Source organism: Giraffa tippelskirchi, chromosome 11 (assembly GCF_054371585.1).
Source record: "Giraffa tippelskirchi isolate mGirTip1 chromosome 11, T2T-mGirTip1v1.2.pri, whole genome shotgun sequence".
NCBI classification, from domain to species: Eukaryota; Metazoa; Chordata; class Mammalia; order Artiodactyla; family Giraffidae; genus Giraffa; species Giraffa tippelskirchi.
Window position 1 is genome coordinate 145093243 of NC_137285.1, and position 16559 is coordinate 145109801.

Sequence of the window (16559 nt, forward strand, 5' to 3'; positions counted from 1 at the left end):
ATCCATTATAACAAGTGTCCTCCACTAATGCAAGATGATCGAAGATGCTGAAATGGTAGCAGTAGTGCGTATGTGGAGACTCTGTACTTTCTGCTCTTTATTTTCTGTAAACTTAAAACTAGTAAAAATAAAATAAAATAAAGCCTATTAAAAAAAGAAAAAAATATTTTCTATTTCATATATTTTCATGTGTCAAAATATTCTTTTTTTGATAGTTTGGAACCATTAAAAATGTAAAAAGCACTTTTAGCTTGTTCATACAAAAATAAGATCATACAAAAATAGGTGGATTTGGTGGATTTGGCCAGCGAGTATTTTGCCAGCCCCTAACCCTGTGTGTAATCATTTTAATAATAAAGGTGAGTCTCCTCTGAGAGCTGAGGTGGGGGGAGGGGAGGGGAGACAGAGAGCAGGGGGGGAGCTGCTCCTTGACAACCTACTTTATACATGTTATTCCTGCCACAGTCACGGCCAACCTACAGACTGGGAATCACACACACACACACACATGCGTGCGCGCATGTGCGTGAGGGTTTTGCTGACTCACAGTGACCATGGGAGGCTGGGAGTAGAGTGGCTTAAGGCAGGGATTCCCGAGGCCTGTGGCCTGGGTTTCTACTCCAGCTTGCCACTTGCTGGCTCTCTGGCCTCACACTGGTGACTCAGCCTCTTTGTGTAGTGTTTGCTCATCTGTAGAACACAGATGATAGCAGCCAGATCTATTAAACAGGGTTGTGGTGCATATCACATGGTCTATACATGGTTATAGTGTCTCTGTCGCCTAGCCCAGTCTTGGCACACACTCATATTTTTGGAAGAAAAGGAGAAGAAAAGAGGAAACTATACAAGTCAGCTATTAATACAACAGTGCTGCATAACAACCACCCCCAAACTCAGTGGCTTAAAACTAAAGTCCTTTATTCTCATACACGTGGTCAGCAAGTCAGCTGCAGCTTGGCTGGGCTGGGCTGGACCCCTGGCCCCAGGCTCCCGTTTGTCCAGTTTGCAGGTTGGGTTCAGATCTGCTCCATCTCTCTTTCATCTTCTTTGGCCAGTGGCCACTTGGTGTGGGTGGTCTGCTCTCCGTGTCTCATCCTGGTGCTCAAGGGAAAGGGAAGTGGCTCTTTGGGGCATGCCATCTTGTAGCAGTCAGTGGAGCATAAGAAGACAGGCCCAGGGCAAAAGCCCAGGGCAAGGGTGTGAACATGTCACATCCACTAGTGTCAAGTCATGTGCATCGACCAGAACAAGACTTGTGGCCAGGCCCAAAGTCATGTTTCCCTGTAGATGACAGAAAGCCAAGATTCCATATTCCAGAGTTGGCATTGTCTGTGAACCTGGAGGCCTGTCCACAGATTCAGGGGTTTCATTTTATCTTGAATTTTGCCTAGCAGAAGTTTCCTAAGACCTAGTCCAAGAGGCCATGCCAAGCTGCTAGACTTCTCATCACAGGAGGAAAAGCAAACTCAGGTTTGTGCCTGAGACAGGACTGAGCTGGCTGTTCTATAATTTGCCCTGAGCAAGAAGGACAGTGTGGCTTTCTGAAGCCAAGAAATAAAGCCGTGGGCAGGGCAGGAAGGGTCAGATGGAGGAGGACAGAGGTGACTGCAAAGCACAGACAGGACACCTAAGTGGCCACCAGAGTCCAGACTCTACTTTATTTTGCATTAAAAATAATTTCTAAGGACTTCCCTAGTGGTCCAGTGGTTAAGAAGCCTCCTTCCAATGCAGGGGATATACGTCTGATCCAATGAAGATCCCGCATTCTGCAGAGCAACTAAACCTGTGCACTCCTGAGACTGAGCCCCAACTAGAGGCTGTGCTCTACAACAAAAGATCCCACATGATGCAACCAAGACCTGATGCATACAAACAAAGGAACAACATAAATAAAAATAACTTTTATAGGATTTTCTAACTTCAAAAGCAACACCTCATCTCTGGAGAAAAGTGAGAAAATGCTGGGAAGCAAAGTAGAAGCAAGAAAATAAAAATGCACCTATGATCCTATCAACCAACAATAACCACTCTTCACATTGGCTCAGTGTCCATTTGGTCTTTTTCCTATGAGTGCAATATATTCATATGTTCGTTTATAAAAATGGAATCACACACTGCATCCTCAGTGTAACTTTTCCTTTCTTCATGTAGCAGTATATAATCAATGTCCATTCACATCAGCAATCTATAGTCCTGTTTTTAATGGCTAGGTAATATTCCATCGTATGAGTTGTCAAAAGTTTAAACAAAATAGAAGCAAAACCAATGAATCACCAAAGTAGCAATTATTACAAGTTTATTGTACACACACAAAACAGACAGTTGGCAAACTTGGAGTACTCGAATCAAAACATGGAATGAGATTCAGAGGTGTGTTGTTATAAAGCAGTTTATACAGTGTGGAGGCAGTGACTGTTTATTCTTCACAGTGATTGGTCAAAAGTTAAAGTTTTCTTAAATGAAGGGGAACTGGTTAGCAGTTAGCTCATTTCAATTTGGGGGAACAATTTAAGTTTCAATTATGATTTTTAGAGGAATAAGCAAGAAGTGACCCAGGGCAAGTTCACCTCGTTTGTCTTGCAAAATAAGCTAAATTAAGCTTTGCTTGTGTGACTGAACTGGTTTTGTCTGCTCAGGGAATTTTCAAGTCTGGTCTCTGTGTGTGTTTTCTTTGAACAATGCATATAATTGCCTTAATTATCAGCCCCTGACTATTGAATTTTTAGGCTTTTTCCCGATTTTCATTATTCTAAACACCATGATGAACATCCTTTTAACTAAGTAGTAACCCACATTCTCATTCACTTACCTAAGTTACGTTTCTAAAGACAGAGTTTCCTGATCAAAGGATATGCATGTTTTTAAGGCTTTGATGTACATTGCTTAATTAACCCCAAGAAAAGTAGTCGTAAATTATACCTCAGGGAGGGATATTTAAGGGGACCATACTGATCTTTATAACACAAGATCTAGAACAAAGCTATGCACATAGCAGGAGCTTAATAAATATGCATGGATTGTAATTTGAGCATAATCAATTCAGACTCTCCCAAACTCTCTCTCTGTAGTTCTCCTGCTATATTCTGTCAGCTCCCAGAGATAGAGCAAAGATATAATAATGAGAGAAAGGGAAGAAGTCATGAAAAGGAAGAGGAACAGTGTCACAGGGGAGTGATAGCCATGGTCATCACACAGCACTTTCATTGAAATACAGGTCTTAGTGGTTCAGTTATGAACATATCTGTTCCAACATACATTTGGGTCTATATTATTTAAAACAGCCTCATGTAACTATGCTGGGCAAAAATGATGCACATAAGAGTACCGAACTCAGAGGTTAAAGACCATGCAGTTAAGAACGACTGCAGTATCCAGCCTTGGAATAAACATCATAGAATTTCCACTCAAAAATATACTCTCCCTCCAATAGCCAACACAACCAGCCTACAGAAAGCACTTCACAGAAGTGTGGGTGCAAAGAAAGGAGCACTTAGATACAATCTGAGCTCACCCCCAAAGCTTTGATTTCTCGTTTTTAGACTCTTTTCTTTTTCTTTCTTTCTTTCTTTCTTTTTTTTTTTTTTACAAATTCTCCAACTGGAGGGTTTGGTTCGTTTTGACAGAAGACGATAATCACTGAGAAACAGAAAGAGGTTTGGTTCAGCCTTATAATAGTTTCCATGTTAAGCCTCACAAATGAAAGTCATATTAAAGTGGATTTATACAAACTCTGATATCAAAGAGAGGAGAATTAAGGAGAAAAATGTATTAAGACATTCAAAAATAATCTTTCTGTAAAACCTGACATCTATGAACATAGCTCAAAAAATACCTTAAAATTAATCTGTGGATTACAGCAATTTGAAATGTATGGGAAGAATACAAGGATGAAGAGGAGAGGAAAACAAATAAAATGAAGTGTATTGACATTCTGAAGCCTCTTTTCATTTAATAACAAATATTTCCAAAGAACACAAGGCTCACTCAGTTATTAACCATTTTTTTTACAAGCTACATTCAATTTCAATCATACACAATAAAATAAAAAATCCTCTTTAGGATTACCTGCACAAAATTGCCAAGAAAAGAATTATAAGATCATACAACAATTTCAAAGCTGAATGACAAATGTGTGCACCCAGTAGCAGATAAAAATGAAGGAGAAGGTGGGAATGGTTACGTTTTCAATGTCCCCACAAGGACTTGGTGTTAATTTCAATTCACTTATGTGCTGCTTTGTAAAGGATTATTAAAGAAAACAGATAACCTGATATTTTGATGACATGAAGGGAGAGGGAAATGATTTCCTGGAGGGATTGTCACTCAGAAGCAGGGTGAGTTTCTCAGTCACTCAGAGCCTCTGTTTCTCAGACTCTGTGGTCTCAACAGTAAGATTAACCTGAGAATTTCAATAGACAGTGGAGTGCATGAGGTAGGCACAGATGGGGACTCTTACTGACATGAGCATAGCAAAAACTTATTCTTAAAGTGCCTGTAACAAAGATCATCAGTAAGTTTAAAACAATATATGTTTCTAAACCTCCTTTTAATTATTTGATGTCTACAGTGCAATCAGTAATTGAGTATTTGAGCTCAGAGTATTTGAACATGCAAGACATCAACAAATAACAGTAATTTTTATTGAACACATAACCACACTCCAGTCATTTGCTTTACATTGTCTTGAATAAGCTTCATAACAACCTACAGGATAGGTACTATCATTCATCTTATGTTGCCAATGGGAAATATTGGGATCTATAGAAATTTAGCAGTTTTCCTAGTGACTGGAAGAGGCAGAGGGGTTAAGAGAGTGGGACCTGGAGCCAGGCTGCTTCTGTTTCCGCAATGAGGGGAATTAGAAGAGGTGGGGGTGTATGTAAGTGTTCTCCAGAGAAGCAGAACCAATAGGACTTATATCCTAAATGTATATGTGTGTGTGTGTACAAATATGTACATATATGTGCACACATACACACGTGCAATATGCATGCACGTATGTGTGCATGAGTGTGTATATATGGAGAAAGAGAGGTTTTATTTTAAGGGATTTGCTCATGTGACTGCGGGGGCTGAAAAATGCAACATTTGCAGGACTGGCTGGCAGGTTGGAAGTTTGAAGGAGCTGATGTTTCTGTCTTAAGTCAAAGGGCAATCCAGAGGCAGAATTCTTTCCTCTTTGGGGGACATCAATTTATTTTCTTAAGGCCTTCATCTGATTACATGAAGACCACCCACATTACAGAGGGGAATCAGCTTTAATCAGTCTCCTGACTTGAGAAGTAATCATATTTAAAAAATTACCTTCACAGCAACATCTAGACTAGTGTTGGACCAAGCAGCTGGGCATTAGAGTCTAGCTTAAGCTCACATGTAAAATTTACCACCACAGGTGATAAGACTATTACCCCTCTCATCAGGTTTGTGTGTGTGCGTGCTAAGAAGTTTCAGTCGAGTCTGACTCTTTGCCACCCTATGGACTGTACCTCCCAGGCTCCTCTGTCCATGGGATTCTCCAGGCAAGAGTACTGGGGTGGGTAGCCATCCCCTTCTCCAGGGGATCTTCCCAATCCAAGGATCAAACCCAGATCTACTGCACTGCAGGCAGATTCTTTACTGTTTGACCCACCAGGGAAGCACTAAACACTGCATCAACACACCTTAATTTCAGTGAGGCTGCCCAAATTCCTCCTTAAAAATTTTTAACAGCAGCAACAATCATACAGAAAAAAATTTTGGATTTTGTTTCAATTAAGAGTTTTGCTCATCAGAAGACACTGTTAAGAGAGTGAAAAGGCAAACCGTACATTTGGAAGATATTTGCAATTCATATACCTGACAATGAAATATTACTGTATTGTTATACATCCAGGATTTGTAACAAATTCCTGCAAATCAGTAAAAGAAAGGACTATAACACAAGAGAAAAATGTGTGAGAGATTTGAATAGGTATTTTAAGAAGAGGATGCCAAAAGACCAAAAAACTCATGAAATGCAAATGTCAACACAATGGTTAAAATGAAAATGACAGAAGACACCAAATGCTGACAAAAATGTGGAACTAATATTCTAACACACTGCGGATGAGCTATAAATGGATATAACCAAGCTGGAGGATTTTTTTTTTCTTATCCGTGTTTTCCAATTTTCCTACCAAGAGCAAGTATGCTTTCTTCATTCCCACCAAAAAAAAAAAAAGCTGTAAAATTGATCTTTAACTTAAAAAAACAGCTTTTCAAACTATATAAAATAATGAGGCAGGGAGAAGAGAGCCTTGAGCTCTGGCGCGCTGGAAGGAATTGTCAGCAGTTAATTGAGCCGCAGGGAGGCTAAGCGTTTCATAGATGACAAAACACAGGACCTGATCTTTTTAAAGCAGATCTTGTGGGCTCCCGGCAAACTGCAGGACATTCTTTGAGGCCAGGAACCAGAGGGGCCCTGCCAGGGGCTTTGGTGGAGGCAGCGGGGAGTGGCCTGGGTTGTTACTTTCCCATTAAGCCATAAAATAATTCTCTTTGGGAAAAAAATATGTCTGTAATAAACGCCCCATGGAATTAGATCCGGCCACTGAAAATTGGAAATTTGCAAAGCTTTGCTTAGGCCTTTGATATCATAGTCTGCCCCACATCTAAGAGTTAAGAGTTATTCTTGCCAGGCAGCTGTTTTTGAAGTTCCTCGGAATGTTAAGCAGTGCGTGAGGCCCCATTCAAGCTCTTGATCAGGGAAATGGAGAGATGATCATCGTGAACTTAAAGCTGGGGCTCTGGGATCAGCTGCTGCCTGCCTGAAAAACCTGCTGCTTCCAAGCTCTTCTCTGCTCCATGGTTCTGTTCCCAGGGCTTCTTATCTTGGGGGCCACAGACCCCTAATGTGGTTGTGGAAGGGATTCAAGGAGTCTGTGAACCTAGATGGGGAAAAATACGTTAATGGTCACTAATTTCTGATTGAAATTTGGCACTTTAGTTTGCAAAGTAGACCACAAAGTGTAGTAACATTACCAATCTTTGTTGTCCTGCCTAGAAATCACAGATATTTTCATATCGTATTACATTGGTTGCAGATAGGTTGAAATTAAGTCTCTGCTCAGCTGCACTTCAAAACTAGCTAGAAAACCCACTGCCAGAACTTGTTATTTAAGATAACAAAGAAGCATACATATTACTCTATCATAATTGAAAATCAGATTTTGATAACAGTGTTTCAGGATAATTATCATCTTAGGTATCAAAAGCATCTAAAAGTATGATCCTGAGGTGCCAGTGGGCTTCACCAGACAGCCGAAGGGGTCCTGGCATGACAGAGGTTAAGAACCCCTATTGTTAGGGAAACCACACTGACTGAAACCACCCACCACTGCCAGGCACCACAGCAACCACTGTGTGAATTATTTTATGACAGAATCTCCTGGTAAGGAACATGAAACTAATAACCCACCACCAACCGGAAGAGTTTGGGAAAGGTCAAAGGAGACACCATGTGTCTGATCACCTCCCAGAATCCTTCATGCTGGCATCCATCTTGGCTAAGCCATGCATGCACCACCATGAAGGACCCTGAGTCAGTGATTGGCCAAAGACAATCTGGAAGCTAATTCCACTACCTAAAACCCACAGTCATGTATGGATGTGACAGTTGGACCATGAAAAAGGCTGAGCATGGAAGAATTGATGCCTTTGAACTGTAGTGTTGGAGAAGACTCTTGAGAGTTCCTTGGACTGCAAGGAGATCCAACCAGTCAATCCTAAAGGAAATCAGTTCTGAATATTCATTGGAAGGACTGATGCTGAAGCTGAAGCTCCAATACTTTGGCCACCTGATGCGAAGAGCCGACTCATTGGAAAAGACCCCGATGCTGGAAAAGACTGAAGGCAGGAGGAGAAGGGGATGACAGAGAATGAGGTGGTTGGATGGCATCACCGACTCAATGGACATGAGTTCAAGCAAGCTCCAGGAAATGGTGAAAGACAGGAAAGTCTGGCGTGCTACAGTTCATGGGGTAGCAAAGAGTCGGACACAACTAAGCGACTGAACAGCACCAACAACATAAAACTCGAGACCTTGAGCCACATGGATGAGCAGTTCTCCTGGGTTCCCTTACCCTACTGCTCTCCGTGGGCTTCCCAGGTGGTGCTAGTGGTAAAGAACCTGCCTGCCAATGCAGGAGATGTAAGAAAGGCGTGTTCAATCCCTGGGTCAGGAAGATCCCCTGGAGGAGGACATGGCAATCCATTTTAGTATTCTGACCTGGAGGATTCCATGGACAGAGGAGCCTGCCAAGCTACAGTCCATAGGGTCACAAAGAGTCAGACACGACTGAGGTGACCTAACACATACACACACACTGCTCTCTGCCTGGGCTGCTGCTGCTGCTGCTAAGTTGCTTCAGTCGTGTTCAACTCTGTGTGACCCCACAGACAGCAGCCCATCACTGAAAAGTGAAATTGAAGTCGCTCAGTCATGTTCGACTCTTAGCGACCCCATGGACTGCAGCCCACCAGGCTCCTCCGTCCATGGGATTTTCCAGGCAAGAGTACTGGAGTGGGGTGCCATTGCCTTCTCCGTCTGCCTGGGCACTCCTTCTCAATAAAGCCTCTTGCGTAGTCAGCTTGTGTGTCTCCTTGGACAGTTCATTTCTTAGACAAGAGCCCACTCTCAAGCCCTGGAAGGAGTCCCTCTCTCTGCAACACTATCAGGATAGGAAGAAGGGAGATTGGTTAGGGCAGGGAGAACCAAGTCAAAAGCAAGACAGGCTGCAGGGTCTGGGCTTCGACTCTGATAGGAAGCTGGATATAGCAAGGAGAGGCCTGACTTGACCTGAGAAAGCCAGGCAAACCAAAGAGGTCCAGAAGAGCAAGTAACCCAGAAGCGGGCGGCTCGTGGCAGCACCAGGAAGCACAACCTGAGCCCAGAGGGAAATTGCTCTGCTTGTTAGAGGACCCAGGGTCACTTTATGAAGCTCCAACTTTGATGGGGGTTCAATTCTGCCTTTATCCCTCACCTTGGACAACTTACCTAATCGTGGTGAACCTCAGTTCTCATGGAGAACTCAACTCACCCCAACATTTCGTTAATTTATTCATAAATGTAACACTGATTAAAGAAAGTCAGTGTTCTCTTGCCTTCGGCAACTATAATTAGAGGACTCTTGGAATTATTGTAAAAATTTAGGCAGATAGTGAAATGAATGGTTCAGGGATCCTATAAAATGCCTCTTGAAAGCTTCCAACCTAACTCAGAGTCTCAGATAAGAAATCCAAACCTGAACCAGCCAAGAACTATAGAATCCAAAAATTCTTGTATTTTCAAATATTTTTTCTGCTGATAAATAGTGCTAAACTTATTAGACTCAGATTTTCATCATAATTAAAAATCTCGATTGTGGTAAATCTCATTGTGGTTTTAATTTGCATGTCCCTAATGGTTAATGATGTTGGGTTTTTTTTTTCATGTACCATCTGTCTATATGTTCTCTTCGGTGAAATGCTTCTTCATGTCTATTGCCCATTTATTGCTTGAATTTATTTTATTTTACTGTTCAGTCTGGGATCTGCATGGCTAAAATCCGCTTATTCCTCTCGGCCTTCCGACTTCAACAATTACACACACCTTCTCCACTGTCCCCAAACTTCTCAGAGACACTATTCTCTTCCTTCAATGATCTCAACTCTTTAGCCTAGGTGAAAAACACATCACGAGAGCAGAAGCATCTCTAACTTTCAGGACCGAACGCCCCTACCCATGGCTGCTATGGCCACTGGGTGTGAGTTAGAAAGAAGCACTCCTTCCTTAATAGTCATAGTTACCATTCAAAATCAGGATGACCTTGCAGTCAATAATACCCTCTGAATTTATGAAATGCAAAGCCTGCTCAATGGCACAGATCCTACACTCTACATGCCTGCCCTCTTCCATCTTCCTGTCCCAGGGTTACTACTTGAGATCCATCCTTCCACTTGTTTCCTAAATACCTGCTTCTCCTCTCATCCTGCCTTACTAAGGATCTTTCTCATGAACTACTGTTAGGGATGGGTCAATTTGTCCTTGGGTTGATCAACATCAAAAGTCCTTGGCTCCTCCTCATTGTCAGCAAAAAAATGAATAAACAAAAATTAATTGATACTCAATCTAAGAAAGAAATATAAACATTTATTTGGGCCATGCTGAGGAGTATAGCCCAGGAGATAGCCTTTCAGAAAGCTCTGAGGACCCTTCCAAAGAGGCAAGTGGGGAGACCAGTATATACGTGATCTTGGTGAAGGAGTATATGCAATCAAGCATACATCTTGGTAGAAGGTTACTGCTATTTGCAAGGAATAGATACCACCATTAATGGATTTAGCACTTTTCTAAGTATGGGAACATGCAAGAATCTGTGTTCACACAATTTTCTCATGAAAATATCTAACCATCTGCAGGCCAATTCTGCCAGTTTTCCCAGAGCACAAAATGTCTCCTCCTGATCTTAGCCCTGAATTCCTTTCACCGTGTTTTATAGGTCAGCAACTGCAGTAGCTAATCACTTGATTCTTGCAGAACTTGATGGTGGGCAACACTCTTAATTTTACAACCTCCCTCCCTTTTGGTCTTAATTTTGATCAAGGTTTTCATGACCAATTTGTCTCTCAGCTCTAGGAATTTCCATTCCCAGGTCAGGCAAGGATTTCATTGATAAGTCACTCTATGTGCTATTATTGGACTGGATCCTCTTAACAGTAACCAAAAGCCTCCAGATCCCCTGTCTTACTAGTCTGTCACCGTCCAGGAAATGGTTCCCTCTTATTGCTTCTTCTCATATCTAGAGTTACACATTATAATCATTGGTCTTATAGGATTATACATTTGGTCACTTGTTTCAAGTTGCCTAGTCATTATTATTTTTTAGCAGAGACTCAGTCATGTATCTGGTAGTGCATGAAACGATAATGTAAAATAGGCAGAGTACAAGTTCCATACCTAGTGACATTAACATGGTCGTAAGTAAGTAACATTATCTTCTAAGGAGTTACATACTTCACCCTAGAAGAAGAAAAATTGATCTTTATGGTTGAGCAGCTATTTCTGCCATCAGGAGATCTGATTAATGCATAACGCAACTGCACAATGCACACCAGCAGGGAGAAAGATGGCCAAAGTGGGCAGAAAACAATTCATTGAAATTTGTCTTGTCTTACCTTAAAATATGAATTTTATTTTATCATCAGCAACATATAAACAAGCTCATGTCTCTCCAATCTTAGAGAGAAAGAAAAGAAAAATTAACGTCCTCCTTCTAGGACCTTTCTCATTTCTTTACAGGCAAATTCTTGGATTTGGCCACCTGATGGGAAGAACTGACTCACTGGAAAAGATCTTGGTGTTGGGAAAGATTGAGGGTGGGAGGAGAAGGGACAACAGACAATGAGATGATTGGATGGCATCACCGACTCGATGGACATGAGTTTGAGTAAGCTCCGGGAGTTGGTGATGGACAGGGAGGCCTGGCTGCTGTGGTCCATGGGGTCGCAAAAAGTCGGACACGACTGAGCAACCGAACTGAACTGAGCTTCTTGGAAGGCCTGTCTGTGTTGTCTCCATTTTCTCACAACCACCCTGACTTACTCACTCCAAATTGGCCTCCTCCCACTATTCCAATCTACTTGCTCTAGCTAAAGGCCATACCTAGTCATAGTGTCTCCACCTTCATCTCACTAAATTTCTCAAGAAAATTGACCCAGTCTACCACACTTCTTTGAAGTGCTCTTCTCTTGCCTTCTGCAATGTATACTCCTGGGTTTTCTCCTAAGGCTACCTGATCTTTCTCCTCTTCTCCTTTAAGTAGAGAAGCCCTTGGGAGCAGTGGTGGGACTCTTTCTCAAATAGTATTCTCACCGTCAAGCAATCTCTTCCATGCACCTGCTCCATCCTTCTCCCCAAACCAAGATGAAGAGTTCCATCTCAAGTCTCTTGTCACAGGGACTCAAACAGACACATCCCATGGCTGTTGATGTTCTGCTCTAGAGGGTCCCACAGGCTCAAGAGTCCAAAACCAAACTATCCCCGCATATCTGTTTCCCCTCTTGTGTTCTCTTCCAGTATGTGGAACTCCAATATTCAGCTAGCTATCAGCCACACACACTCAAACCACCCTTGCACCCATTCCAACTGATTCTTCAAACCTGCCTCTATTCACCACTCCGTGGTGCTAGCCCAAGACATCAAACTCCAAGGAGCTTCTAAAGATGCCCCTAGCCCAGCTGGGCCTGCGTAGACCTTGACCTTGTGCTCCAAATTCTGTTGAGTGGATTAGTGCTTCTGGGTCTGTCTTAGGAGGTTTGACTGCAAGGAGGGAAAGCGGCCCTGTGGGTCCTGCTTACCGGGTTCTGGCGCACAGCACACTGCCCTGTACCCAGTGTTGTTTGTGTTTAGTCGCTAAATCGTATCCAATTCTTTGTGGACTGCAGCGCTCCAGGCTTCCCTGTCCTTCACTATCTCCTGGAGTTTGCTCAGACTTTTGTCCATTTAGTAGGTGATGCTATCTAACCATCTCATCCTCTGCTGCCCTCTTCTCCTCCCGCCTTCAATCTTGCCCAGCATCCGGGTCTTTTCCAATGAGTCGGCTCTTTGCATCAGGTGGCCAAAGTATTGGAGTCTCAGCTTCAGCATCAGTCCTTCCAATAAATATTCAGGGTTGATTTCCTTTAGGATTGACTGTTTGGATCTCCTTGCTGTCCAAGGGACTCTCAAGAGTCTTCTCCAGCACCACAGTTCAAAACCATCAGTTCTTCAGTGCTCAGCCTTCTTTATGGTCCAACTCTCACACCATACATGACTACTGGAAAAACCATAGCTTTGACTAGACAGACCTTTGTTGGCAAAGTGATGTCTCTGCTTTTTAATAGGCTGTCTAGGTTTGTCACAGCTTTCCTTCCAAGGAACAAGTATCTTTTAATTTCATGGCTGCAGTCACAGTCAGCAGTGATTTTGGAGCCCAAGAAAATAAAGTTTGTCACTGTTTCTACTTTTCCCCTTTCTATTTGTAATGAAGTGACAGGACCAGATGCCATGATCTTGGGTTTTTGAATGTTGAGTTTTAAGACAACTTCTTCACTCTCCTCTTTCACCCTCATCAAGAGGCTTTTTAGTTCCTCTTCCATTTCTGCCATTAGAGTGGTGTCATCTGCATATCTGAGGTTGCTGATATTTCTCCCTGCACTCTTGATTCCAGCTTGTGATTCATCCGGCTCGGCATTTCACATGATGTACTCTTCATGTAGGTTAAATAAGCAGGGTGACAATACCCAGCCTTGACGTACTCCTTTCCCAATTTTGAGTCAGTCTGTTGTTCCATGTCCGGTTCTAACTGTTGCTTCTTGACCTGCATACAGGTTTATCAGGAGACAGGTAAGGTGGTCTGGTATTCCCATCTCTTTAAGAATTTTCCACAGTTTGTTGTGATCCACACAGTCAAAGGCTTTAGCATAGTCAATGAAGCAGAAGTAGATGTTTTTCTTGAATTCCCTTGCTTTCTCTATACTTGTTAGAATGACGGGATGAGAATGAGAGGGAGCACTACCCACCTCTTCAGGGCAGCCGGAACTCAGCACCTCAGGCTGTGTGGTCCCGTCCACCACACACAAGGCAGTGACCCGGCCCTCCACCCAACCTCTTTTTCTGGTACTGAGCCTGGACCACTTCCTCTCCTGTTGCCTGGAAGACCCTTTGAAGCCCCCTGGAAGCTAACAACCTCAGAGGCTTCCTCTCCTTTTCTCTTCAGCTCCAGCCCTGCCTGACTGAGCTACTAGCAGCTACCGATGAGAGGAGGGGCTGAAAGGAGGGAGGAGAAGTGGAGGAGGGAGTCAGGTTAAGTCAGTTTAAGTTGAAAACTGACCCCAAAGAGATTATCAGGCTGTCAGAACTGGCAGATGCTATATGTGGGCAGAAACAATGATGCCTAGTAGCCGGGTCTTATCTCCACAAAATGTGTGTGTACACTAGATTCGGCAGCCTGAAAATCATTTTCTTCTCCTTTAAGAGTCATTCATGAAATGGGCGCAGCCACCACTCACACAGCAAGAGGAGGGGTCTGTATGGGTTTTCATTAATGGCAGGCACCATTCTTCACCCTTCTCACCCTTTGTTGAAATGGCAGTGAAAACCCAAGGGGAGAAATCACTGTAAAGAGGATTGAAAAGATTACAGGAGACTAGAGCCTCCCTGGTGGTTCATATGGGAAAGCATCTGCCTGCAATGCAGGAGACCTGGGTTTGATCCCTGGGTGGGGAAGATCCCCTGGAGAAGGAAATGGCAACCCACTCCAGTATTCTCACCTGGAAAATCCAATGGATGGAGGAGCCGGGTAGGCTACAGTCCATGAGATCACAAAGAGTCAGACATGACTGAGCGACTTCACTTTCACTTTTAGAGCCACTTCTATTTTTTTTATTTATTTATTTTTTCACTGAAATTTTTAAATTGAAGTATAGGTGACTTACAATATTTGTTTCAGATGTACAACACAGTGATTCTATATTTGTACAGGTTATGCATCATACAAAGGTATTATATTATTGACTGCATTCTTTGTACCATAAGTTACATCCTTGTGACTTATTTATTTTATAACTGGTAAATTGTATCTTTTAATCCCCTTCACCTATTGCACCCATCCTCCCATTTTTCTCCCTTCTGGCAACCACTAGTTTGTTCTCTGTATCTATGAGTCTGTTTCTGGGACAGTGTTTCTGTTTGGGGGACTCATTTTTTTTTATATTTTAGATTCCACATATAAGTGAAAACATACAGTATTCATCTTTTTGTGACTTATTTCACTTAGCATAATACCCTCCAGATCCATCCATATGGTCACAAATTGCAAGATTTCATTCTTTTCTATGGCTAAGCGGTGCTGGAAAAACATGATAACTATATGTAAAAGAATAAAACTAGACCATTTTTTCACATCATTTACAAAAATAAAGTCAAAATGAATCAAAGACTCAAATGTAAGACTTAAAACCATAAAACATCCAGAAGAAAACACAGGTGGTATGTTCTTTGAAGTCAGTCTTAGCAATATTTTCTTTTTTGATCAGTCTCCTCAGGCAAGGACAACAAAAGCAAAAATAAACAAATGGAACCATATGAAACTAAAAAGCTTTTGCACAGCAAAGGGAACCATCAGCAAAACAAAAAACGACTGAATGTGAGAAGATATTGGCAAATGGTATGTCTGATAAGGGGTTAATATCCAAAATATATTAAGAACTCAGACAACTCAATAAAAACAATCTGATTACGAAATGGGCAGAAGACCTAAATAGACATTTTCCAAAGAAGACATACAGATGACCAACAGGCACATGAAAAGATCAGTGATGCTCAACATCACTAATCATGAGGGAAATGCAAATCAAAACCACCTCAAATGCAATGAAACAGCACCTCACACCTGTTAGAATGCCACACTTTTTAGTGAATATGTTTGCTGTTTTGCAATTCTCCCATTTTCAGGTCTTTCAGATGGTCAACTCTTTCTGCTTACACAGATGTCCATTACTAGTTGATCTTGTGGTTATGATGATCTTCCCTTACCTGACGTTGTCTTGGCTATTCCCTGATCTGGTAATGCTACAAATTTCTGATGCTGTTCATACCAGTCATTCACTGTCATAGATGCCAGACTTGGATAACCGGCTCCAAATACTTTGGCTTGGGCCATGTTCCGAGTGAGAACAAATGGTTTCATTGGAGGCCTGTCCTGACGAGATGACTGAGAAGTTGATGCTTCTTTTGTGAAGTCTTTTCCTCTCAAGATCTTTATCTCCTGGTCAGTGCTCTCAATCTCTTCTAAGCTGATACCAATCCACCTTCGAAGGTGAAGGAGTTAATATTCACGAACATGCTCATCATCTGCTTGACCACTTTTCACAGCAGATTTCAGTGCAGACAACCTATGCTCCACCTCCTTCTTCTGCTTGTATCTCTCTATTTTAGCCTGTCTCTGAGATGCCATAGCAACGATGCTAGGATAGGCCATGGAGGAATTAGCAGTGTTATTTTCAGCTGAGTTGATCTTGGTTTTTGGCAGCTCAAACTCTGCCACATGATAGTACTGGCACTGAGTTAAGTAGTTTAAAAAGTGTTCTCGAGCCCACTGCAAATGATCTAGACGCTTGCTGGGACTGACTTGTTTCATGGCGAACACTCCTTGAAATGCTGGCACCATCAGGTACTTCAGGTGGACGCGATCTCCTCCAAATCTTCATTTTGGCTGAACAAGTAGAGCTGCGACAACATTTCAGCAGCCTTCTTCAGGAGATCCAGTCCCTTGAACACCTTATCTTGGGTTATTCGCGAGCCGGTGGGTTCAGTTGCGATTTCCACTCCGTCCAAAAGCTGCTTGCTGGTTTCGAACAGCTCGGGGAGCCGCGGTAGCAGTAACTCGTCTTCGGCGGCTGCCATCTTAGGGAAGGAGGAACCCGGAAAACCTCACTTCCGGGGTCAAAGGCAACCCTGGGAAAGCTGAGCTAGGCGACAGATGAAGAAACCGGAAGGGGCGCCGCATTGGTCCAGTAGCTCC

The 16559-nt window shown here is 42.5% G+C and overlaps 1 pseudogene across 1 annotated transcript; it reads right to left on the reverse strand.

Moving 5' to 3' along the window:
* Positions 1-4620: 4620 nt before the first annotated feature.
* Positions 4621-16482, reverse strand: LOC145525316 (immunoglobulin-binding protein 1-like; annotated as a pseudogene). Its single transcript, XR_014068099.1, has 2 exons — positions 15572-16482; positions 4621-6905 (listed from the first exon to the last, which is right to left on the reverse strand). The product of XR_014068099.1 is annotated as an immunoglobulin-binding protein 1-like (transcript).
* Positions 16483-16559: the final 77 nt, after the last annotated feature.